The 25,573-nt window shown below is 42.8% G+C and overlaps 1 protein-coding gene across 4 annotated transcripts in view; it reads right to left on the reverse strand.

The window, feature by feature from the left end:
- Positions 1 to 25,573, reverse strand: part of AK4 (adenylate kinase 4) — an 84,384-nt gene that overhangs the window by 15,620 nt on the left and 43,191 nt on the right. The gene's annotated exons all lie outside the window — the stretch shown is intronic.

A 25,573-nucleotide genomic window follows, 5' to 3' on the forward strand; every position in this document is an offset into this window, starting at 1 on the left:
AGTGGCTTCCAAAGTTATCTTCATTGAAGTACAGAAAGAAAATATTTGAACTTTGGGGAAGGCGGAGGCAGGGAGGGCTTGGCTCATTCTTTTAAAAGAATGTCGTATTAGTGGCCGGGCATGATGGCTCATGCCTGTAATCCCAGCACTTTGGGAAGCCCAGGCCGGTGGATCACTTGAGGCCAGGAGTTCGAGACCAGCCTGGCAAAACTCCATGTCTACTAAAAATACAAAAATTAGCTGGGCCTGGTGGCGCATGCCTGTAATCCCAGCCACTAGGGAGGCTGAGGTACGAGAATTGCTTGAACCTGGGAGGCAGAGGTTACAGTGAGCTGAGATTGTACCACTGCACTCCAGCCTGGGTGACAGAGTAAGACTGTCTAAAAAAAAAAAAAAAGCACTGCAATCACATTAGTGAAATTGCATGGGTAAATAAATAATTTATACATAATTATCCATATATTGAAGATGTAAATTCAACCTTCTCACTGATAAATGTAAACAAAGAATTTTAGAGATCCCTCTTCTAAGACCTGAAAGCTTAGCCACAGTCTCTGCCTTGTGTTCTAGCATCACTAACTGTGACCTTGACAAGAAAACAGTCTTTATATCGGATAGAGGCTGAGAGCTGGGAGCGGGGGAAGCACTAGAAAAGAAAAGAACAGGAAGCTCTAAAAGATAACATAACATTAGTTCCTCCAATAAATAAAAGCTCAAATCTTATTGGCTAGTTTCTTTGTCTAATGAGGGTAACAAGCCAGTCTGCTCAGCTGAGCTCTAGAGCCCTCTGGAGGAGTAAAATGCAAAGTGTACAAAATAGGCTGAACTCAGCAAGAAAAATTTCAAAAACATGTTGGATAGCACCTGCTACCTACTGGACTCTCACATTCAGACCTGCTAAAGACCACAGATGATAATTAATTCCAGTGGTTTAGACTACAAGCAACAGGTACCTAAAGCTGGTTTAGAAGGAACAACTATAGAAATAAACCATTCCACAACTTCAAGGGTTCTCCATTTGATGAGCATATCAAAATCACCAAGGAAGACTCAAAAGAAAAAATCAGGGTCGGACATGGTGGCTCATGCCTGTAATCCCAGCACTTTGGGAGGCCGAGGCGGGTGAATGACCTGAGATCAAGAGATCAAGATCATCCTGGCCAACTTGGTGAAACCCCATCTCTACTAAAAATATAAAAATTAGCCGGGCATGGTGGCAGGCGCCTGTAATACCAGCTAATCAGGAGGCTAAGGCAGGAGAATCAATGAAACCCGGGAGGCGGAGATTGCAGTGAGCAGAGATCGCGCCACTGCACTCCAGCCTGGTGACAGAGCAAGACTCCGCCTCAAACAAACAAACAAACAAACAAACAAAAAAGGAAAGAAAGAAAGAAAAGAAAAGAAAAAAAATCAATGATGATGGACGCTCAGATCCTGTCCCAGACTTTCCTAGAGTAGAACATCTAGGAGTGAGAGCAGGACTTGGGTATTTCTAATATTTACCCCGATTCATGACGAACCACCAAACTTCTCAGTGACAGCAACAGTGCAAGTATGATACTAAACACTTATCTGCCCCATTTTTCTGTCAGGCTTAACTCTACTTCTAAGTAGGTAACAAACCACTTTTAAGAACAAGTCGCCTCTATCTCACTTCATCAGAAGTGAGCTGGGAATGAAAGTCCCAAACACATGCAAATCTTTCCAGATTTACGAAGTCCCTAACTTAGTCACTTGTTTGTGACATTCTTCTCCAGAAGCGCTCATGTACTTGTGCAGTATCTTACCTCTAAGGAAAGTGGTGGCAGGGGAGGCAAGCATGGTATATTAGTAAGAACAATGGACCAGAAATAAGTCAAAGATCTGAGTGCCACTCACTATTTCAAAAGTGAGGAGAAATAGCCTTAAGGTAGACACACTCAGGACTCAATAACACATTAGGTATAAGCACAAGCTTTGGGAACAGACACACCTGGATTTAATCCCTAGATTTATCTCTACCTGGAATCAGACGCACCTGGATTTAATCCCGGGACTTTACCTAGCCGTAACTGTGAGAACTTTGGCAAGTTTCATATACTCTCAGATCCTTAGTTTCATCAGATATGAAACAAGGGGCCGGGCACAGTGGCTCACGCCTGTAATCCTAGCACTCTGGGAGGCCAAGACAGGTGGATCACTTGAGGTCAGGAGTTCAAGACCAGCCTGGCCAACATGGCAAAACCCCATCTCTACTAAAAATACAAAAATAAGCCAGGCATGGTGGCCCACGCCTGTAATCCCAGCTACTCAGGAGGCTGAGGCAGGAGAATCACTCGAACCCGGAGGTGGAAGTTGTAGTGAGCCGAGATCGTGCCACTACACTCCAGCCTGGGCAACAGAGAGGGACTCCATCTCAAAACAAACAAACAAACAACAACAAAACAACAACAACAACAAAAATGAGGGCACATTAGTTTGCTAGGGCTGCCACAGACTGGGTGGCTTAAACAATCCTGGAAGCTATAAGTCCAAGACCAAGGTATCAGCAGGGTTTGCTCCTTCAGAGGCCTCTAATTGATTCATAGATGGCTGTCTCTCCTGCTGCCTTCACATGGTCTTCACTCTATGTATCCACGTCCAAATGTCCTTTTCTTATAAGGACGCCAGTCAGATTGGATTGGCGCCCACCCTAGTGACCTCATTTGAAGTTAATCACCTCTTTACAGACCTTCTCTCTAAATATAGCCACAATCTGAGGTACTGGGGGGGCAGTTAGGGCTTCAACACAGGAATTCGGGGTCAGAGGACACACCCACAACTCAGCCCACGACAAAGGGTAATGCCTACTGCACAGGGCAGTTTGAGGATTAAAAGTGACAATCCCTGTCAAATGTATAAGATGCAAAGTGCTGGGCACATGGAGAGTGTGCTGATTAACAAACGGTCGCTGCTGCTCTTGGTAGAGCTCACTTAGGAGCTCAGCTCATTTCCCAATTCAATAAAAACGCAGCAGCAGGAAAGAAAGGCCCTCATCCACCCACATTTAATTCCTTTTCTGGGTTTTTTCTAAGAGCTTAGGGAGTCCCTGGTGCTCTCTGTGGCAGTTACAGCTCAGCACAGGTAGTCATTAGTCACAGGGAGCTCAACCCCAGCACAGCACAGAACCTGGGCACAACACAGCCACTACTTCCATAAGCCTCCTTCCACTGGTTTTCAGTTTGCCCCTTTCATCACCTACCTGACTCTTTAATAGTAAAGCTCCTTAATCTACTTTCCTGATCTGGTTCAATACCTTATCACGGTGAGGTTTCATTTGGGTTACAGATGGATAAATTCAACACAAAGACCCACTCTTAAGCTGTTGATAATTCAAGTGTACCTTGTAGTACACTTGAGGCAGCAACATGGCATAACTTCCAAGGAACTAGTGTATGTGCAGGCTGTGTTAACTGTAACTAAGGATCCAAATCAAGAAAAGTGGCAGCTTTGTGGTATTTTCCGTAGTGAGTGCCCTTTTCTAGAAGCATTCACAAAGACAAGACAACTGTGCCTTGGAAGGAGCTGGACTACATGGCTTCCAAGTCTGCAACTCAGCAAACATAGCCTTTATGCTTCACATATACTAAACTGTTCACAAAGCATTTCTATAAATTTACTTATCTCTTACTCTTCTCATTAACCCTATGAGGTGGATAGAGAAGTTATTAGCCTCAGTTTAATTAAGCTTGGATTCAGTGAAAGCCAACAGCACAATGCATATGACATCTGGTCCTTAGATTTCTGCTAAAGTGCTCTCTCTTTCTGTGCAACGATGCTGCTGTATCAGGCATATAAAAAGCAATTGTTAAAAAGAATCCTCCAGCCTGGGCAACATAGTGAGACCTCATCTCTACAAAAAGTACAAAAATTAGGTGGGCATGGTGGTGCCCGTCTGTAGTCCCAGCTACTTGGGAGGCTGAGGTAGAAGGATTGCATAAGCCCAGCAGGTTGAGGCTGCAGTGAGCTGTGACTGTGCCACTGCACTACAGCCTAGGTGACAGACCAAGATCCTGTCTCAAAATAAAATAAAATAAAATAAAATAAAAAGTTGGGTGGGTGAGCATGGGTGGATCCTAGGCTGAGCACAGTGGCTCATCCCGGCACTTTGGGAGATTAAGGTGGGAAGATCACTTGAGCCCAGGAGGCAGAGGTTGCAGTGCACTGAGATCGCGCCACTGCATTCCAGCCTGGGAGACAAAGGGAAACCCTGTCTCAAAAAAAAAGAAGCCTAAAATGTTACCCTGTCTATCTTTCTTCTACCTCCCTAAAAAGCAGAGCATCATGGTGGCATCCTTATATCACAGTTACCATTTGTAGAGCATCCCTTATGTGCCAGATATATTACATGCAGAGGAAAAGCCAAAATTGTACAGGCTTGCAAAGGCCTACCCCTCTGGGCCCCTGTCCTGCCACCTCTCTCACCTCATTTCTCTGTCCATGTCTCCGTGCCAGCCATACCTGCATCCTTGCAGCTCTCAAGCAGGCCAGCATGTGCCCACCTTGGACATTCACAGTTCATATTCCCTCTGCTTTTGCTCCAGATACCCATGTGTATCCTCAGCTCCTCCAAATCTTGGCTCCAGTGGTGCCTTGTTAAGACTTTTCTAACTGTCCTGTTAAACTGCACCTCTACCACACACCAACACTCCTATTCACCCTTTATTTTCTTTTTGTTTTCCTTCAGAATATTCATCACCATTTGCCATATATGATTTACCTTATTTTTTAAGTGTTTCTATTCCTACCAGAAGTAAACTAAATTAGAGTAGAACATTTTAAGTTCTTGTTTACTGCTATAACCTTAGTGCTGTAAGCGTGCTTTGCACACAGTAAGTGCCGAATGAAAATATTTGTTGAATGAGTAAATATTATCTCAAAAGTAACAATAATTCTGTCAGGTAGGCCTTATCCCCATTTTAAAACTGTAAAAACCAATGCTGGGAAAAGTGAAGTGACTTGCTCAAGATCACATGACAAGTGACGAATCTAGCTTTAAATCAAGTGCTATTTGGCTCTACAATCACACGCCATGTACCACACCATGCTGTCTTCCTCCTGAACAGAAAACTGCAGACTGTGAGAAGCAAATTCTCAGACAGGGAGAAATGCCTGATCCTGATGTCTCTGACAGGCAGCTTACAAAACGACTTGAGAAATCTAAATCTTGTATGGCTTCAGGAACCGCCTGATCCAGTGCTACACGCACAGACCAGATTTTCTCCCCACATACACACAACAAATGTTCTGCACCTTGCTTTTTCTCTTTGGAGATTTTTTTCTGCATATTACATATTACTGTCTCATTCTCTTCTGCAGAGACAGGGTCTTGGTTTGTGCCCTAGGCTGGTCTTGAACTCCTGGCCTCAAACAATCCTGTCGCCTCAGCTTCCCAAAGTGCTGGGAATCATTCTCTTTAATAACTGCAGAGTACAGCATGGTTTGGATAGAGCGTAATTTAACCAATCCCCTAATGATGGACATCCAAGTTGTTTCCAGTCATACTGCAATGAGCATCTTTGCACATGACCTGAAACACGTGACTAAGGAAAAGTTGATTCACAGTTAGGAATACAGATCCAGAGGCAAGCTGCCTATGTTTGAGGTCCAGCTAAGCCACTTACTTGTGACCCTGGTTGCTTAACCTCTCTGTGCCTATGAAAATAGTAATACCTAATTCATAAAGTCACTGTGAGAAATAAGCAAATTATGTAAATTCCAGAATAGTGGCTGGCTCAGGATAAATTGCATGGCAGGGGGCGGACGGTACTGGGAAAAAATGAAGGCAATGTGGGACTGGAGGTAAAAAGACAAACAGCAGGTTTGAGAAGAAGAAAGATATGAAGGATAAAGATAGATGTGAGCTTTTAGAAAAGGATGAAAGACACACTAGGAAACAGAATAATAATACCACCACCACCATCACCCAACATGAGATTCTCACATAGGAGAAAGTCCTCGGTAACAGAAAAGACAAGAAAGAAAGTAGCATCCTAAGGGGAAATCTAGGTTTTCTTTAATACAGAAAGTGGAGACTTCTGCAAATAGCATGTGTATGTGGCGAGGAGGGTGGGGGAAACTGTTAAGGAAAAAGGATTCCAGAGGGTACGGTGAGGAGGGGAATCAATAATAAAGAAACCGAAGCGGATATAAAAGAAAGGAGAACAGGAGGATGGCTTACCTTCCTCTCAGAAATGAAAGGCAGAGTTGGAAGTGACTGGCCTCAAAGAGTGCCATTTTCAGGGCGAGTGTGGTGTCCTAGACCCAGCAGTGGTCACAGAGGCCCTGGGGATAGGCTAAGGCTGCCTCCAAAGTTTGGGGTGCTGTGTCACAGGTCCTGAAGAGGGGCTCTCTCTCACTCTGGTTAGACATAAGGGCAAGTGCTCTACCAAGTGAGTAGTAGTATTTATTCATCTACAAGACTTTTAAAATATGGATACTCAGCCGAGAAGAATGGTCAACACCTACAGTCCCAGCATTTTGAGAGGATTTCACTTGAGCCCAGGATTTTGAGACCAGCCTGGGCAACAAAGTGAGATCCTGTCTCTACAAAATAATTTAAAATTAGCCAGGCATGGTGGTATATGCCTTTAGTCCCAGCTACTCAGGAGGCTGAGGCAGGAGGATCGCTTGAGTCCAGGAGGCCAAGGCTGCAGTGAGCCATGTTCATGCCACTGCACTCCAGCCTGGGTGACACAGCAAGACTCTTATCTCAAAAAAAAAAAAGAAAGAAAGAAAAAGAAAAATATACTTTTCAGCCACAGATCCACTTTAAGGCTTCAGGGCATACAATATGAAATGGTGTCTTAAATGATGGATTCTATAAGGTAGCATGGGAGCTTCAGCATTCTTTAAATTGATCTACATCCATGTCTGAAGTTGGGCTAAACAAATCAAAGCAATTCAGGTGTACTTCTCACACCTATCAGCTGCCAAGAACAGAATGTCAGATAAGGTACAGTCAGACCAGCACATTTTAAAGCATTTTTAGCTGAGGGTCATTATCCAGCCAGTAAGATCCCCTGTGGGCAGGGATCACTGACCAACTGGAGTAGAATGCACCCTCAAATTTTGTCAACAGGTGGCAGCATTTATAATTTTTCCATTTAGAGAGAATTACAAGTTGAAGTATGCTTTTACATTTACTAAAAGTAACACTCCAATAAAGGCTTTCTAAATGGCTGACTAGCGTTATTCTAGGTTCCTTAATTAGCCCATTCCAAATGTGAATATATTCCATTAATTGTTGAAGAAGTAGCAATGCCAAGAGCTAACGTAAAATAAAGATCATGTTTAAGCATGGACTGCTTGCTTTCCTCCCTTTAGCTCCTCAGAGGGTCTGTTCCACCGCATGCTTTATCATGCTTCCACACCAGACTATCCCTATCCCTCATCCCCTAACCAAGCCTAGAAAAGCTGCTCACTCTTTTCATTCAAACAGCCAATCCAGATTGAAAGCTGAAATTTTATATTTTTAAATTTCTTCCAGAATCTGTCTTGTTATATCACTAATTATGACATCTACAGGTTTTTTTAAGACCCCCACCCCAAAATATTTACTAAGTGTAGTGAGATATCATTAAATTCCTGACTGGTATTGTGTTCCCAGCAGTGCTGGCCACTGGGCCTTGGCACCTGCTCCTCCCAGCCACGCCAAGAACCCAAGGAAGGGCAGCTGAAGCAGGAGGTGCTGCGACAACAAGCTGAGGCAGTGGTGGGGAATAGAAAGTAGGACACTTCTGTTTTTCTAATTTGGAGCGCATTCACTCTGCAGGAAGGGTGCAGAGCCAGAGTCCACCACCACGTTCCCAGGCAGCAAAGCAAGCCCTCCGCCTGATGGAAATGAAAGGGCAGTTCGGAAGGGCAACTTCCATCATCCGCCTGGGTTTGGCAGCTTGTGAAAAGGCTGTGCGACATCAGCCCCCTTCCTACCTCCATTAAGATCTGGAGCTGACATAGTTGCTTCGGACCGCCCATCTCTTCCCAGTTGTTGAATAAGTAAGAACCAAGTTACAAATGCAAGCCATTGTTCATGACAATCAATCACTGATGATTAGCTTAATGTTGAAAGCAGGTGGTTGGTTATTCTTCCACAGCCTTCCCTAGCCCAGGAGTTCAAATCACTCACATCACCAACTGGAAGCCTTAGTAGCAAATTAGTTACCACCAAAACCTGCTTCATAAAGGCCTTTTCTCTCTCCTGTCTTATACTTTCCTTATCTGTTTACACAATGTTTATTTGTACATGTATCAAAGACCTCCATATTCCATGTCATCCAGTTATTATTAAAAGATGGTGAAAAGAAGCAGCAGCTGTCCCACTACGAAAAAGTCAAAAAACAACAAATGCCAGCAAGGTTGCAGAGAAACAGGAACACTTAACACACTGCTAGTGGGAATGTAAATTAGTGCAGCCACTGTGGAAAGCACTGTGGAGATTTCCCAAAGAACTTACGACTACCAGCAAAACTATTATTGGGTATATACCCAAAGGAAAATAAATTGTTCTACCAAAAAGACACATGTACTTGTATGTTCATCACAGTACTATTCACCATAGCAAAAACATGGAATCAACCAAGATACCCATCAATGATGGACTGGATAAAGAAATGTGGTATATATTCCATATACCATGGAATACTATGCAGCCGTAATAAGAATGAGATCATGTCCCTTGTAGCAACATGGATGCAGCCGGAGGCCATTAGCCTAAGAGAACTAACTCAAGACCAGAAAACCAAATGCCATGTGTTCTCACTTATAAGGGGTAGCTAATCATTGAATACACATGGGCACAAAGATGGGCACAACAGACAACAGGGACTGCTTGAACCAGGACCAGTGTGGAGGTTGGAAAGCCACCTATCAGGTACTATGCTACCTTGGTGACAGGATCATCTGTACACGAAATTTACCCGTGTAACGATACATGTACCCCTGCACATGTATCCCCTAAACCTAACATGAAAGTAGAAGGAAAAAAAAAACAGCAGCAGTGCTCCAGATGTTGGCAACTGAAGTTTATGCTTCCTCCTACCACTCTGTGAGCCCCACACTCCCCACAGTGCTGAGAGCTCTAGAACCCACTTCCTGCTCATGGCAGCTTCCCGGGACACTAGTTATAGATCCCAGGGTTTAAGAGATTTGAAATAAGTGGGTCCTGCCCTCAGGAAGCTTATAGGTTAATAGAAAAAGACCCCAAAGCTGAGATGGGAGGACTTCTTGTGCCCAAGGGACTGAGGATGCAGTGAGCTGTGATCGTGCCACTGCACTCCAGTGTGGGTGACAGGGCAAGATAGAGGCAGGAAGGAAGGTAGGGAGGAAGGGAGGAGAAAGGAAAAGAAAGAAAAAGACTTTAAAAACCTAGATATGCTACAGTCACTACTTGGTGATCCACTGATAAGCAGAAGATAAGTACTCCAGAAAATTTGGTTTTAAACCACAAGTGTGCATCTTTCAAAGAGGCTTAGGGAAATAAAAGATGAATTCCTTTCAGGTAGGAATTCTTGGGGAAATTCCCAAATGGCTTCACTGAGATCCTCTGGGATCATCACGCGGATTTTTCCTGAATAAAGACACAGATAAAACTGTTACCTCATAACCCTTGTTCTTAAGTAAGTTATACTAAAATCACTGAGCCCTTTTCCCATAAGGGAAAATGCATATTCCATTGAGGAAGGAGCTGTCATCTACAAACCCCTTGCTTAAAGGCTCTTCTGTTTAAGAATTCTGCGTGGTTTGTTTCTTTTGTTTTGTTTGAGACAGGGTCTCACTGTCACCCAGGATGGAGGGCAGTGATGCGATCATAGCTCACTGCAATCTCTAACTCCTGGGCTTAAGGGTTCCTCTTGCCTCAGCCACCCCCCACCCAAGTAGCTGGACTACAAGCAAACATCACCACATCTGGATATTGGTTTTGTGTGTGTGTGTGTGTGCACGTGCACACACGCACACGCAGATGGGGTCTGGCTTTGTTAACCAGGCTGGACTCAAGCGATTCTCCTCTTTGGCCTCTCAAAGTGCTGGGATTATAGGCACAAGCCACCGCGTCCGGCCTGCTTGCTTGTTCTTTGAATATAAGTCCCCATACACAAATTAGGGGAAAACCGGTCCCACTGTATCTCAATTAAGACTAAAGAAATTTGTAAATGATTTCACCAAAGGCCCATATTTTTATCCCCAGAAAAGTAACAGAATTCAAGTATACCTTCTAAAGGATCAGCTACAGATTGCAGGCATGACCTGTCTACAACTGGACGTACAAGTCTTTACTATATGCGAAGCACTGTTATAGGTACTGGCAATATAGCCATGAACAAAATGGATATAACCTGTGCTTTCTGGGGCCTGCACTGGGGGTGGAGGGATAGGGGAGGAATGGAAAATCAAATATGCTCATAAATACATAATGTCACATTATAATAATTTAAGAAGAGTGACGTAGGTAGACAGAATGGTACAAGACAGACCTTCTGAGGAAGGTTATCTGTGTAGGGATCTGTATCCAGTGATCCACACGGATATCTGGAGACAGGGCACTGCCGGTAGAGGGAACAGTAAGTGCAAGGGCCCACAGCACAGGTGCATGGCACATACAGGTTGAAAAATAATCAAACAGTTACGGAATATAAACAAAGTTTCATTCTCTCCTGCCCTCAAAATAAAAGATATGAGTGTGCCTGAAAGTAGAAGGAAACACAGAAGCAAGAAAAATTTGAAGTATAAAGACAAAAAATAGTCAATAGAATATCCAATATAACTAGTATTATTGAAACAGAAATCTGAACAAATGACGAAAAGGATATAACACAGGAAAACTTCCCTGAAAGGAAAGAACTGAATTGCAGATCAGGAGGATACACTCTATATAGGACATAAATAAATAAAAACAACATCAAGTTATTCTACTGACTTCAAGTATGAAGAAATAACTCTTTAGAAAGTCTATACGGGGTGAAAAAAAATCACCTTGAAACAGGTGGAAAAGGTGCATAGTGGCTCACGCCTGTAAATCCAAGTACTTTGGAGAGCTGAGGCAGGAAGATTGCTTGAGCCTAAGAGTTCGAGACCAGCCTGGGCAACATAGCAAGACCCTGTCTAAACAAAAAATAAAAAACTAGCTTGGCATGGCAGCATATACCTGTAGTCCTAGCTACTTGGGAGGCTGAGGCGGGAGGATCCAGCAGTTTGAGAGTGCAGCAAGCTATTAACACGACTGCACCATTGCACTCTTGCCTGGGTGCCAGAGCAAGACCTGTCTCTATTTAACACATAAAAATAAAATAAAATGGGGAACCAAGCCAGAAGAAAATGTAACAATGGTTGCAATGTTTTGAAAGACACAAGAACTCAAAAATATCAGTTAGCTAATTGTAGAAAAATTAGACATTCTCAAACCTATTATGAGCTCTTCTGCAGGGAGGGGAGAGGAGGGAGGGATGAAAAAAATATCCAGCAAAATCCAGTCAACCCAGTGTTGAATGAAAAAGCTGTGTTAAACAGCAGTGCACCTTTACTCACATACAGTTCACATACCATACAATTAATTCATTTAAAGTGTACATTTCAATGATTTCTAGTATATTCACAGAGATATAACCAAGAGATTAATCAAAATAAAATGAGCAGAGGTGGGTAAAAGAACCAGTGCACAGAATTCACCTAAATTTTTTTAATGTAAGAAACTGAGGAATTACATTTGCAGAAGAAAACTGTAATAAATTTTTAATGACAAAAGCCAACAAAAACTGGGAGAGACGAAGGGTAAGAGGAGGTTAAAGGAAGTATAAGTTCCCTCAGGGTTCACTGTGAAGACAATGCCTCCTGTCTAAATTTGAAATGTGAATTTAAAACAAAAGAAAACAAATATGTCAGTCTCCTAGTGGCTTTTATAATGTTGAAGAGCTCTCATAGGAATTAATATCCTTGGTGATGAACAAAGATTTATCTGAAGTCAGTAATAACTCCTTCAGGTTCACTTTAGTTTTGTTACTGTTAAATTTGAGTAAAATTAAGGCTAGGTATGGTGGCTCACGCCTGGAATTCCAGCACTTTGGAAGGCCAAAGCGAGTGGGTCACTTGAGGTCAGTAGTTTGAGACCAGCCTGCCCAATATGGTGAAACCCTGTCTCTATCAAAAATGTAAAAAATTAGCCAGTCACGGTGGTGCGTGCCTGTAATCCCACTACTTGGGAGGCTGAGGCAGGAAAATCGCTTGAACCCAGGAGGTGGAGGTTGCAGTTAGCAGAGATTGTGCCACTGCACTCCAGCCTGGGCGACACAGCGAGACTTCATGTCAAAAAAAAAAAAATTCAGTAAGATTAAATACTTTTTTAAAGCATATAAAGTCTGATGCCTTCTTACACATTTCTATCTACATATGTGCACAGGGAGGTATCTAGAATGATGCTTTTCAACTGTTCACCCTGGTTGTTTCTGGCTGGTGGAATTTCAGGTCATTTGTTGCTTTCCGTTGCATTTTTCCATATGGCTTGGATGTTTTATAGTGATCATGTATTACAGAAAAAGATAAAATTAAATTCTCTGCAGTTTCCCACATCTCATTCTCCCTTTAGCCCTAATCAACCTGTCCATCTCTCCAAAATCTGGGTTCTCTTATTGGTGACAGGACAATCAAGAGTTTTACATTGTTTTGTTTTACATTACTACACAAGGTTTAACGGAGGAGGGGTGATTTTTTTTTTCTTTAAGACGGAGTTTCGGTCTCATTGCCCAGGCTGGAGTGCAATGGCACGGTCTCAGCTCACTGCAACCTCCGCCTCCCAGGTTCAAGCAATTCTCCTGCCTCAGCCCTCCCAAGTAGCTGGGATTACAGGTGCACACCACCACGCCTGGCTAATTTTTGTATTTTTAGTAGAGATGGGGTTTCACCATATTGGTCAGGCTGGTCTTGAACTCCTGACCTCAAGTGATCCACCCACCTCGTCCTCCAAAAGTGCTGGGATTACAGATGTGAGCCATCGCGCCGGGCCAAGAGGGGTGATTTCATGCTTTGCCCAAATGTGCTTTATGAGGGGTGAGTATGTTGATCCTTATTCATTAGAATGACAGTATTTTTTGTGAAGTTTCTCAGTAAGTTATTGAAATGTTAAGTCCTAACATCTATGTAAGTATCAAGGTATTTCTACTGGAGCTTAAAATCAATTATAATAAATAATAATATCAAATGTCTACCATTTGATGGCCTATTTTCCAGAACTCCACTAAGAGTTTTACATTTGTTAGTCAATCCTCACAAACCTATGCCATGAACGTACTAATTTTATGGATGAAGAAAAAGAATCCAAGAAAGAAAACTTTGCTTGCTCAAGACTATACAACTCGGCACAGTGGCTCATGACTGTAATCTCAGCACTCTGAGGGGCTGAGACAGGAGGATTGTTTGAGGATAGGAGTTCAAGACTAGCCTGGGCAACATAGCAAAATCCCATTTCTACAACAAGTTTTAAAATCGGCCAGGCGTGGTGGCCTGCATCTGTAGTCTCAGCTACTCAGGGAGCTGAGATGGGAGGATCAATCACTTGAACCCAGTTTGAGGCTGCAGTGAGCTATGATGGTGCCACTACACTCCAGTCTGGGTGACAGAGCACAACCGCATCTTAAAAAAAAAAAAAAAAAAAAAGACTACGCAGCAGCTTGTAAGTTACAGACTGATATTCAGGTCTGATTCATAGACCCATGCTTTTTCTACCATGTTAATGTCTTCTTAGCATCATGGTTTGTGCATTGTAAGTGCACGATAATTATTATTAAATTAGCAATTAGCAAAGTATGCCCTCAAATGCCTTGAATGATGCTTTGTAATGAATTTTCTTAATTCATCCAATTCCCAGGAATTGGATGAATTGCCTGTTTCATAAATTAGGGAAGCAGATTCTCCTAACATCTAAACTTAGGAGTTGAAGTATTTCATCCTGTACCTTACTTCATCAACTTCTAATTAAGCAGCAATGGCAAATGGGCTAGGTGCATCTGAACATATAAGTCAAGACACACCCAAATACAGAGAAACCACAGTTTAATGTCAAATGTAGATCTAAATTTAAAAGGTTAATAATCCAGTTAATTTTTATTTTATTTATTTATTTTTTTTGAGACGGAGTCTCACTCAGTTGCCCAGGCTGGAGTGCAGTGGCGTGATCTCAGCTCACTGCAAGCTCCGCCTCCTGGGTTTGTGCTATTCTCCTGCCTCAGTCTCCTGAGTAGCTGGAACTACAGGCGCCTGCAAGCACGCCTGGCTAATTTCTTGTATTTTTAGTAGAGATGGGGTTTCACCGTGTTAGCCAGGACGGGTCTCAATCTCCTGACCTTGTGATCCGCCCATCTCAGCCTCCTAAATTGCTAGGATTACAAGCGTGAGCCACCACGCCGAGCCAATCCAGTTAATTTTTAAATGTTGGAAGTAGAGTTAAAAAATATGTTGTTCACACTTTTAAACTCAAAGTTTTAAATTTTACTTTTAACTCCCCCTAACTCATTTTTAATATTAACTTTGATGCTTACTCAACTCCCTGTTTCTAAATTTCATGAAAGGTTAACTTTTGCCCCTGTCCACTTGTCCAGCCTCATCTGCTCATATTTTTAGCTCCAGGGTTACCCAACTACTTGTGGTTTCCAGAATACACCATATGTTGTTTCATACCTCTAGAGCTTTTCCATGTGATCTTCCCTCCCTCTAAAATGTGCTTCATTCCCACTTTCCAATTATGGTTCTGGGTGTCAGCTTCTCCAGGAAGCCTTCCTAATACCTGCCTCCCTCACCTTCAAAAGAGGGTCAGTTACTTCCCTCTCTGCGCCAGCCGTCACCTTTCACTCTCTCTTCACTGGTGCTCCCAAGACCCTACCTATTCTGCAACCATTTGTGCGGCACTCCTGGACTATGAGGTCAGGAAGCATGCTTACTCCCTCTTGGGAATGACGGATGCCTAGCTTATCAAGACACAAAAAATGTATACTCAATTTGTTTATTGATCCATGAACCTAGCTTTGCTAGGGTCTAGTCAAATATGTGTATACATATGTTTTCCATATTGTCCCCTTAATGTTCCTTAATGTTAAAATCTAGTCAATCTCTGAGACACACATAAGATAAGCCACCATTGTCTACTATATTGTGGTACAACTGTTCCTCACCCCAAAGCAGCAGTCAGATCAATCAGAAGAAAAACAATGGAAATGGACATGGAGGACAGGAACGCAGGACAGAATCTATAACAAATGAGAAAGAGAAGAGATCCAAGGCTTTATCATGTTTTTCAGTCAGCTACTCTGAGCTCATATTGACAGCAAGGGTGCAGAACGTAGGAAAAGTCACTAAGAGAAAAAGTGAGTTATCAGGGTTTTGATTTAAATTAAAGAAATTAAAGATAACCCTCACTGCCTAGGGTAGCAAAAAAGCTGAAAACTGGCTGGGCGTGGTGGCTCACACCTGTAATCCCAGCACTTTGGGAGGCTGAGGTGGGCAGATCACGAGGTCAAGAGATGGAGACTATCCTGGCCAACATGGTGAAACCCCGTCTCTACTAAACATACAAAAATTAGCTGGGCATGGTGGCACTGCCTGTAGTCCCAGCTACTTGGGAGGCTGAGGCAGGAGAATCGCTTGAACCCAAGAGGTGGAGGTTGCAGTGAGCCAAGATCGTGCCACTGCACTCAGCCTGGGACAGAGCGAGACTCCGTCTCAAAAAAAAAAAACAAAAAAAAACAAAAAAAAAACAAAACCCAGCTGAAAACACCACTGGATTCTGAGTATCAGGAGAGCCAGGCCCCACCTAGTCTCTTTGTTGCTCTACTGTGGTGTCTGGCACACAGCTGCTGATCAATAAATACTTATCGAAAATTATGAATGCTTAGCACCAGAAGAAATGCATGCGATCACCTGGGAGCATTAACAAAGGAGTTGCAATCGCTTCAGTGGAATCAGCAGCTAGATACAAAGTCTGATCAGGCTGTGTACTTTGGATAAAGTGTGTAAGAAGATGGCAGTGTGCTAAAATTTCAGGTCACACGTCACCCAAATGTCTCTTCATAACTTAACCCCACTGAATAGTGGTATTTCCTGTGTAATTCAACCAGTATTGCTCTGTTTAGAAAACTGTTACCTAGACCGGGCACGGTGGCTCACGCCTGTAATCACAGCACTTTGGGAGGCTGAGGTGGGCAGATCACCTGAGGTCAGGAGTTTGAGACCAGCCTGGTCAACATAGTGAAACCCCGTCTCTACTAAAAATACAAAAAATTAGCCAGGCATAGTGGCAGGCACCTATAATCCCAGCTACTCAGGAGGCTGAAGCAGGAGAATCACTTGAGCCCGTGACGCAGAGGTTGCAGTGAGCCAAGATCGCACCATTGCACTCCAGCCTGGGCAGCAAAAACAAAATTCCGTCAAAACAAAACAAAATAAAACAAAAACCTGTTACCTAGTCTTATGTGAAGTAGATACACTCTTTCTTCTTATTGCCCATCTTCTTCTAGCAAAGTCATTTGGTCTCTCTTAGTGCACTATTTAACTTGAAATTAATTATATGTCTACAAATTATTTTATTTAAGAATATCCAAATACTTATCATGTTAGAAAGTACGAGTATCCCTAATAGGAAAATCTGAAATCTGAAATGCTCCAAAATCCAAAATTTTGAGTGCCAACATGATCCTCAAAGAAAATGCCTATTGGAGCATCTCAGATTTTGCACTTTTTTGGATTAGAGATACCCAACCAGTAAGTATAAGGCAGACATTCTAAAATCCAAAAAATCTGAAATCCAAAATACTTCTGGTCCCAAGCATTCTGGATAAGAGATACTCAAGCTATATAATCAAACATAGGTCTTGGGTTTTACAATTCTTTCTTCTAACATGATAAAAATTGTCAAACCTGCTTTACAACACAAACTTAAAGACACAGCATTCAGGGGAACACTGTTACAGTTATCTGGCTACAAATTTTTTTTTTCTTTTTTGAGATGGAGTCACCTGGGCTACTGCACTGTCACCTGGGCTAAAGTACAGTAGCACGATCTCGGCTCACTGCAACCTCCGCCTCCCAGGTTCAAGCGATTCTCCTGCCTTAGCCTCCCAAGTAGCTGGGACTACAGGCGCCCACCACCACGCACAGCTAATTTTTTTGTATTTTTAATAAAGACGGGGTTTCACCATGTTGGCCAGGCTGGTCTCGAACTCCTGACCTCGTGACTCGCCCACCTCGGCCTCCCAAAGCGCTGGGATTACAGGCGTGAGCCACCGCACCCAGCCCAAAAATAATTTTTTTATGCAAACCAAACTCAACAAATAACTGCTGATCCTTCATGCAAACACACAGTAAAGAAATGCCTTGATCAAACTCTACCTTCAAAGTCCAGGGGGGAAAATGCCAACAAAGAAAATAACATTCATCTAAGGGTCACTGCCCAAATTCTTTTTTTTTTTTTTTTTTGAGGCGGAGTCTTGCTCTGTCGCCCAGGCTGGAGTGCAGTGGCACGATCTCGGCTCACTGCAGCTTTGACCTCCCCAGGCTCAGGCTCAGGTGATCCTCCCACCTCAGCCTCTGACTAGCTGTGAGTATAGATAGGCATGCACCATCATGCCCAGGTAATTTTTCTATATTTTTGTAGAGAGGGCTTTCATCGTGTTGCCCAGGCTGGTCTCAAACTCCTGGGCTCAAGTGATCCTCCTGCCTCTGTCTCCCAAACTGCTGGGATTACAAGCATAAGCCACCGCGCCCAATTGTCTCCTCAAATCAGAATTTTGGATGATGAAAAAAAAAAAAACAGTCAGGCATATTTACATTGTCTTGGGGCATGGATAGAGTTTCCAAAAATGTAGCACTAAGACTAATCTAAATACACACCCATCTTTTTTCATGCAATCATTTTGACCAAAAATGCCACTCCTTACTTGCAAAAATCATTCCACTTACCTCTTGGAACACCTCACCTGTACCATGTGTGGCTGAATATATGTCTCTGAACCCTCCTATGTCAGGAGCTCCCTGACAAGCTTAGTCTACCTCTAATCCTTCTTTTCCACACATTCTTCTTCACTGTCACCAGCCTAGTGCAAAGTTAGTCATACTTGCACTTTATTCACTTTAGAAATATTCAGGACCTATTAGATATAATAATGCTTACTGAATGAACAGAGCTACAATGAGAGGGGCAAATCATGGTTATGTCAAGAACAATCCCAGTGAGGAACCAAACATTTTAATTGTGCAATCCACATTTGGCAGGCATAGATGGCCACAGCAGCCTAGTAGAGCTCCACAAATTTTACAACTGTTCTTCATTCTTTAGAAATCACCACAATTGCTTTAAACTTTCCATTCAAGATACCAGAATATACATCACTGCCTTAGTAACAACCTGAGATAGAAGGGTTATGTGGCTATGATTTTTCAGGGCTAAATATTTAAAGATAAATGACTAAGATAAACTACTGCCCTCCTACACATAAACACATACACACAGGAAGAAAAAGCTGTTTTTTTAATTATGAAAGCAGAATTCTTCAGTAACCTTCTAAACAAATCTATTATACACTTTATTCTTGAAAGATACCCTAGACTCACAAGGGCAACAGAAGAAAAAAAATTACCCTTGGCATTTCCTAAAAGATGTGATTCAGAAGATACTGTTGGCTTTTTTCTATAGACATATGTCGCCCAGTGGGATGTGACACTCCTCAGAGGTCTGAATCAGAAGGAAAAATGTGGAGAGGATAAGGTCAGAGTTGTTATGTACCAGCCTCGTATGGTAAAACACATTCGCAAAATCAAGGCAAAATACTCTGGCTACAGCATCTATAGTTTAGTTTCTGAACATACACCTACACCAAGGGCTCTAAGTGAGTGCGTAGCCAGGAACATCTCAAGTCTGAAATCATTTAGCTCTCAGGGAAAATAGACACAAACACTGCACACATTCAACAACTCTGACTTATGCTAAAAACAGAATTACCTTCAGAAAGCACTTGTTAGTGTTCAACATTGCACAAAATGAAACAAACAAACCAGGTTCTAAATACAACCATGGACCAAATGGTGACTCTCGTGCTAAAGGTTATCATTATTACCAATGAAAAGGATTAAATTACATTTCATTTACAATTCCAAAATTTAAGGTTGTTTTCTACAAAACCAAACTTTGAAATACCAATTTAAAATATTTTGATAGTTACCCCTAAAATCATATGGCAGATAATTCTACTACATCTTGGTACATAAAGATAAATTAGAACCGATTTGGGGAACTTCTAGATTACTATTTCAAGGCACAGGTAAGCAGGCAAGTTCAGAAATGAAAAAAAAACAGTTACTAATACATCTCTCTCTATGGCTATACTTCACTGCTGGCCTGATGTGGTTTGGCTGTGTCCCCACCCAAGTCTCATCTTTGAACTGTAGCTCCCACAATTCCCACATGTCATGGGATGAACCTGGTAGGAGGTAACTGAATTATGGGGGCAGGTCTTCTCCATGCTGTTCTCATGATAGTGAGAAAGTTTCATGAGATCTGATAGTTTTAAAAACGGGAGTTTCCCTGCCAACCTGTCTCTCTTTGCCTGCTGCCATCCAGGTATGATGTGACTTGCTCCTCCTTGCCTTCTGCCACGATTGTGAGGCCTCCCAAGCCACGTGGAACTGTAAGTCCATTAAACCCTTTTTCTTGTATAAATTACCCAGTCTCGGGTATGTCTTTATCAGCAGTGTGAAAACGGTCTAATATGTGACCGTTTTTTTAAAAAGTGAAAAATTAGCCAGGTGCAATGGCTCACGCCTGTAATCCCAGCACTTTGGGCAGCCGAGGCAGGCAGATCACTTGAGGACAGTAGTTCAAGACAAGCCTGGCAAACACGGTGCAACCCCATCTCTACTAAAAATACAAAAAATTAGCCAGGCATGGTGGTGTGCACCTGTAATCCCAGCTACTCGGGAGGCTGAGGAAGGAGAATCGCTTGAACCCAGGAGGCAGAGGTTGCAGTGAACCAAGATATGCCACTGCACTCCAGCCTGGGTGACAGAGAGAGACTCCATCTCAAAAAAAACAAAACAAAACAAGAATATTTCTTACCCAACTGGAAAGCACGGCGAAGGGAAGGTAGTGCTGAACATTTTTTTTAGCAAGAGCAAAGCTGACCAAACCACAGAGCACTCACCCTCCCTCCCCTCCCCACATCCCCACTTGGGGTTCCCTTAGCTTGGATCCACTCTACTCATTTCCACCCACCATTTGCAGCATGCCTCTCTACAGCCATATGGACCAAGATGATGAGTCATCTGTCATCAGAATGCCTTTTTCGACCTTTCCACATTCAATCACCTTTAGCACGCTCAACAGGCACGTCCTCCGCAGAGCACGTGCCTGTGTAACATAAGGAGTCTAAAGCTGAACATAGGAACCAGGCATCCCTCGCACTCCACACCTTGCCAAATGGATTTATTCCAGAGCTTTAAAGAAAAATCGCAACTGAAAAAGTGACCAGATGGGTTTTCAAGGAGAAAAATACTAACCAAATCACTTGGGAGGCTGACGTACTTTACTAAAACAGGCCTATGATGTCAAAGAACTTCAGTTATTCAACCCTGAGAGGAAGTCATGGCAAAAGCAAGCACTGAAAAGATACAGAAAACATTCCATAACTGAAACTGACTTTTATTCTGCCTGGCTAAATACTTTTAGAGCTATTTTTGAAGTGAACACTTCAAACAGTCACCCCCACCCAAAAAACTTCAGGACCTGTACACTAGTCACAAAATAATGACAAACACTCATACAGCACTTACATAAGGCAAGCACTCTTTTAAGCACTTTACATATATTTGCTCACTTTGCCCCTCTTTGCTAATTTGTGTTTCATGAGCAACCAGAGGCCCAGGGTCACACAGGCTGCCAGAAAGTGGCAGAGCGGGGATTCAAGTCAGGCAGTCTGGCAGCACCCGGGTCCATGCTCTCGATTATCACACTAACCCTCTTTCCAGGGGAGTTTAACACAGATGATCATTTTTAAACACAGATTTTTAAGTTCCCTAAAACTACACAAATTCATTTTGCAAGGTGAGAAGACTCACAATTTAAAAATGTAAACTAGAGAAATTACTGTTATGTGGTGGCAAAGTCAAAGTTTATCAGTCATGATGAATACCCAGACAAAAAGCATTGGGGGGTGCTATAGTTTGAATGTTCTCTCCAAAACTCATGTTGAAATTTAATTGCCAATTTAAAGGTATTGGGAGGTGGGGCCTTTAAGAGATCATCAGGTCATGAGAGCTCTGCCCTCATGGATGAATTAATGGGTTGGTTATCTCAGGAGTGGGCTCCTGATAAAAGCATAAGTTTAACCCCTTATTCCCTCTCTTGTGTGAGCCTTCTCATCATGTGTTGCCTTCCAACACACAGCAAGAAGGCTCTCAACAAATGTGAGAACCATGGTCTTACTCTTCCCTGCCTCCAGAACTGTGAGAAATAAATTTATTTTCTTTATAAATTACCCAACCTCAGGTATTGTGTTATAGCAGCACAAAACAGACTAAGACAGAAAATGGATACCAAGGAGTGGGGCTGTTTCCATAACAAATACCTAAAAATGTGGTCATAGCTTTGGAACCAAGTAATGGGTAGAGGCTGAAGAATTTGGAGGAAGCGGCTAGTAACACCCTAGATTGCCATGAATGATGCATCAAGGGCAATTCTGGTGAGGACTCAAAAGAAGAGGGGAGCTGTAGGGAAGGTCTGAATCTTCTTAGAAATTACTCAGTGGGCCAGGCATGGTGTGGCTCACGCCTGTAATCCCAACACTTTGGGAGGCCGAGGTGGGCAGATCACCTGAGGTCATGAGTTCAAGACCAGCCTGGCCAACATGGTGAAACCCTGTCTCTTCTAAAAATACAAAAATTAGCTGGGCATGGTGGCACATGCCTATAGTCCCAGCTACTTGGGAGGCTGAGGCAAGAGAATTGCTTGAACCTGGGAGGTGGAGGTTGCAGTAAGCTGAGATCAGGCCATGGCACTCTGGCCTGGGCAACAGAGACTTCATTTCAAAAAAAAAAGAAATTACTCAAGTGGTCATGACTGGAATATTAGCAGCAATTGGACAGTAAAGTCCATTCTGATGAGATCTCAGACAGAAATGGAAAAGAACGTATTAGAAACTGGAGTAAAGGTTATTCTTGTTATACGGTTGCAAAGACCTTGGCAAATTTTGTCTGTGCCCTAGGGCTTTATGGACTGCAAAACTTAAGAGCAATGAGCTAGGATATGTGGTGGAAGAAGTATCTTAAGCAGTAAAGCTTTCAAGCTGCTGTGTGGTTACTTTTAATTGCATAAAATGCGATGTGAGAGCAAAGAGACAATCAAATACAGTTGACCAATGAAGATACGGGTTTGAACTCTGAGGGCACACTTTATACAAACATTTTTTTTCTTTTCTTTTGAAACAGGGTCTCACTCTGTCATCCAGGCTGGAGTGCAATGGTGTGATCATGCCTCACTGCTGCCTCAACCTCTCAGGCTAAAGTGATCCTCTCACCTCAGCTCCCAAGTAGCTGGGATTATAGGCACATGCCACCACACCCGGCTAATTTTTGTAGAGATGAGGTTTTGCAATGTTGCCCAGGCTGGTCTCCTGGCCTCAAGTGATCTGCCCACCTCAGCTTCCCAAAGTGTTGGGATTACAGGTGTAAGCCACAACATGGGCCAAGGATTTTTTCAATAAATACAGTCGGGCCTCCATATCACTGGGTTCCACATGCGCAACCAAATGCATACAGTATTTGCAGGATGCAAAACCCTTGCACATGGAGGACTGACTTTTCGTACCCATGGGTTCCACAGGGCCGACCGTGGGGCTTGAGTAAGCATGGATTTTGGTATGAGGGAGTGGTCCTGGAACCAATCCCTTCCCACACCCCTTACTGTCAGCAGATACTGAGGGATAACCATATAGTTAAAAGAGAAGCAAAACAGAAGAATTTGGAAAATTCTCGGCATGGCCATGTAAAGAGTGGAAAAGCATGTTCCAGAGGGAATATTAAGTGTGTGGTCAAACAACCTATTGCTAAAGAGATTAGCATGGCTAGAAGGAAGCCAGGTGCTATCAATCAAGACAATGGACGACAGACCTAAAAAGCATTTCAGAGATCTTCCAGACTGCCCCTCCCATCACAGACCCAGAGATCTAGGAGGGTAGAATGGTTTCAGAAGATGGATAGCATTCCTTGGCCTCCTCAACCATAACTCAAACAGCTTCAGGCGTGGCTCCACCTGCTCAGAAAGGGATAAGCCTTGGTGGCATCTCACAGAATGCAAGACCTACAGAGCATGGTTTCCTCCACCTAGATTTCAAAGAATGCCCCTGGTAGGCCCAGGCAGAAATCTATTGCAGAACAGAGCCACTGCAGACAGCCCCCATTAGGACAATGCCCAGTGGAACTGTAGGGTCAAGGCTACCACAGAGTCCCCACTAGGGCAATGACTAATGGAGCCATGGGAGTGGGCCACTGTCAACACCCCAGAACTGTAAATCCACCAGTATACAACTCCAACCCATGAGAGCTGCTGAGTGGATTGAACCCAGCAAAGCCACAGAGAGTGGGGCTTCTGAGGCCCTGGGAGCCCAACTCCCATCCCAGTGTGCCCAGGAGGCAGAATATGGAGTCCACAGAGATTATTCCCCATCTTTAAGACTTAATGTCTCCCCTGTTGGATTTTGGACTTATCGGTGACCACCTGCCCCTTTCTTCTTGCCTATTTCTTCCTTTGGAATGGGAATATCCATCATACACCTTCCTACCATAGCATTTTGGAAGTAGATGACTTGCTTTGATTTCACAGGCTCACAGCTGAAGGGAATTTGTCTCAGGATGAATTGTATTTTATAAGTCTCACCCATGTCTGATTTAGCTTGGACTTTTGAGTTGATGCTAAGTTAAGACTTTGGGGGCTAATGGGATAGAATGAGTATATTTTGTATGTGAGAAGGACATGAGTTGTTTTGGAGGGGGAGGTGGGTAGGGGCAGAATGCTAAGGTTTGAATGTCCCCTCCAAAACTCATGTTGAAATTTAATTGGCAATGTAATGTTATGGGAGATGGAGCCTTTAAGAGGTAATTAGGTCACAAAGGCTCTGCCCTCATGAATGAGTTAATGCTCTTATCACAGAAGTGGGTTCTAGATAAAACAATAGGCTCCTGATAAAAGGATAAGTTCGGCTCCCATTCCCTCTCAGAGGCATGCACTTCTTCCCCATTTGATGCCTTCTGCCATGGGATGACAGCAAGAAGGCCCTCATCAGATGCTGACACCATGCAGTTGGACTTTCCAGCCTCTAGAACCATGAGAAATAAATTTCTTTTCTTTATAAATTGCCCAGTCCAAAGTACTCTGTTGTAGCAGCAGAAAACAGACTAAGAAAAGGGCTAACTTCTGTGAGTTAAAAGTAGAGTCTAGAGAAATTAACATGCCTAGGTAAGTGTAGAGAGGGTGATGAAAGCTGAGAAACTCAAAAAACCTGAAAGGCAATAAAAGAAAACCCTGGGGCTGTAGTACCTAACATCAGCCACAACTCCTATCAATTCTTTTTCCTCAATCCACTCTCTTATGAATGGTGCCTCCTTTCCATCCCACTGCTATTATTGCTTAAATTCAGGCCTTCAACATCCCTTAGTCCAGTTATTCCAATGATCTCTGGTTTGTAGTCACAACTCTCCTCCATGCCCCAGCACCTAATCTCTCCTGTGCTGCTAACAGAATAGTCTTTCTGAGAGAAATATGATCATATTATACCCCTACTTAACAACTCTTCAGTGCTCCCTAAAGCCAACAAAATCCAGTTCCACCATCTTTATGGCAAAATCAAAGGCTATCCACCCCAGGATTTCCTCTGCCAACCTCTGCTTGCAGGCTCAGAAAAAATACTAAGATAACTGATTCCCCTTTCACCCTGTTCACATTGTCCCTCTGCTGAAAAAAAAAACCTACCTTCCCTATCCCCACTCATCTATCTGAGGACCATCTATCTATTCATCACTTTCCATACAGTTGTTCCAACCCCTCCTCCTACCAACAGAATAATTTTCTTCTTTGTGTCCTCAGAATACCACATATATAATGATTCTTTTATAGTGTCAGTAACAGTGTCCTCTTATTTACCAATAATGCTGAAATAAACCTCCTTGCATCTTTAGGCAGAAATCCAGAATGGAACTGCTGGATCAGAAAGTATATATAATGCTAACTGCTCTACAAAGATTGCTCATTTTATACTTTCAACAGTATTTGTTTCCTACATACTCTATAAAGGATTTTCCGATCTTCTATCTCTGTTAATCTGACAGGTGAAAAATAATAACTCATAATTGTATTTTGTGTGTCCTGTGGTGAATGAAAGAACCTCTGATTGAAGAGGAGTTATACTCAGGATGGCTTACGGAAACAAAAGGGCTGAAGCAATAACAGAAATTTAGTGAATATTTGCTTCAAGTCAGTGGTTCTCATGATGGTGATCTGGAGACAGAAGAAATAAGAGGCTTCACCACAATG

Source organism: Gorilla gorilla, chromosome 1 (genome assembly GCF_029281585.2).
Source record: "Gorilla gorilla gorilla isolate KB3781 chromosome 1, NHGRI_mGorGor1-v2.1_pri, whole genome shotgun sequence".
NCBI lineage: Eukaryota > Metazoa > Chordata > Mammalia > Primates > Hominidae > Gorilla > Gorilla gorilla.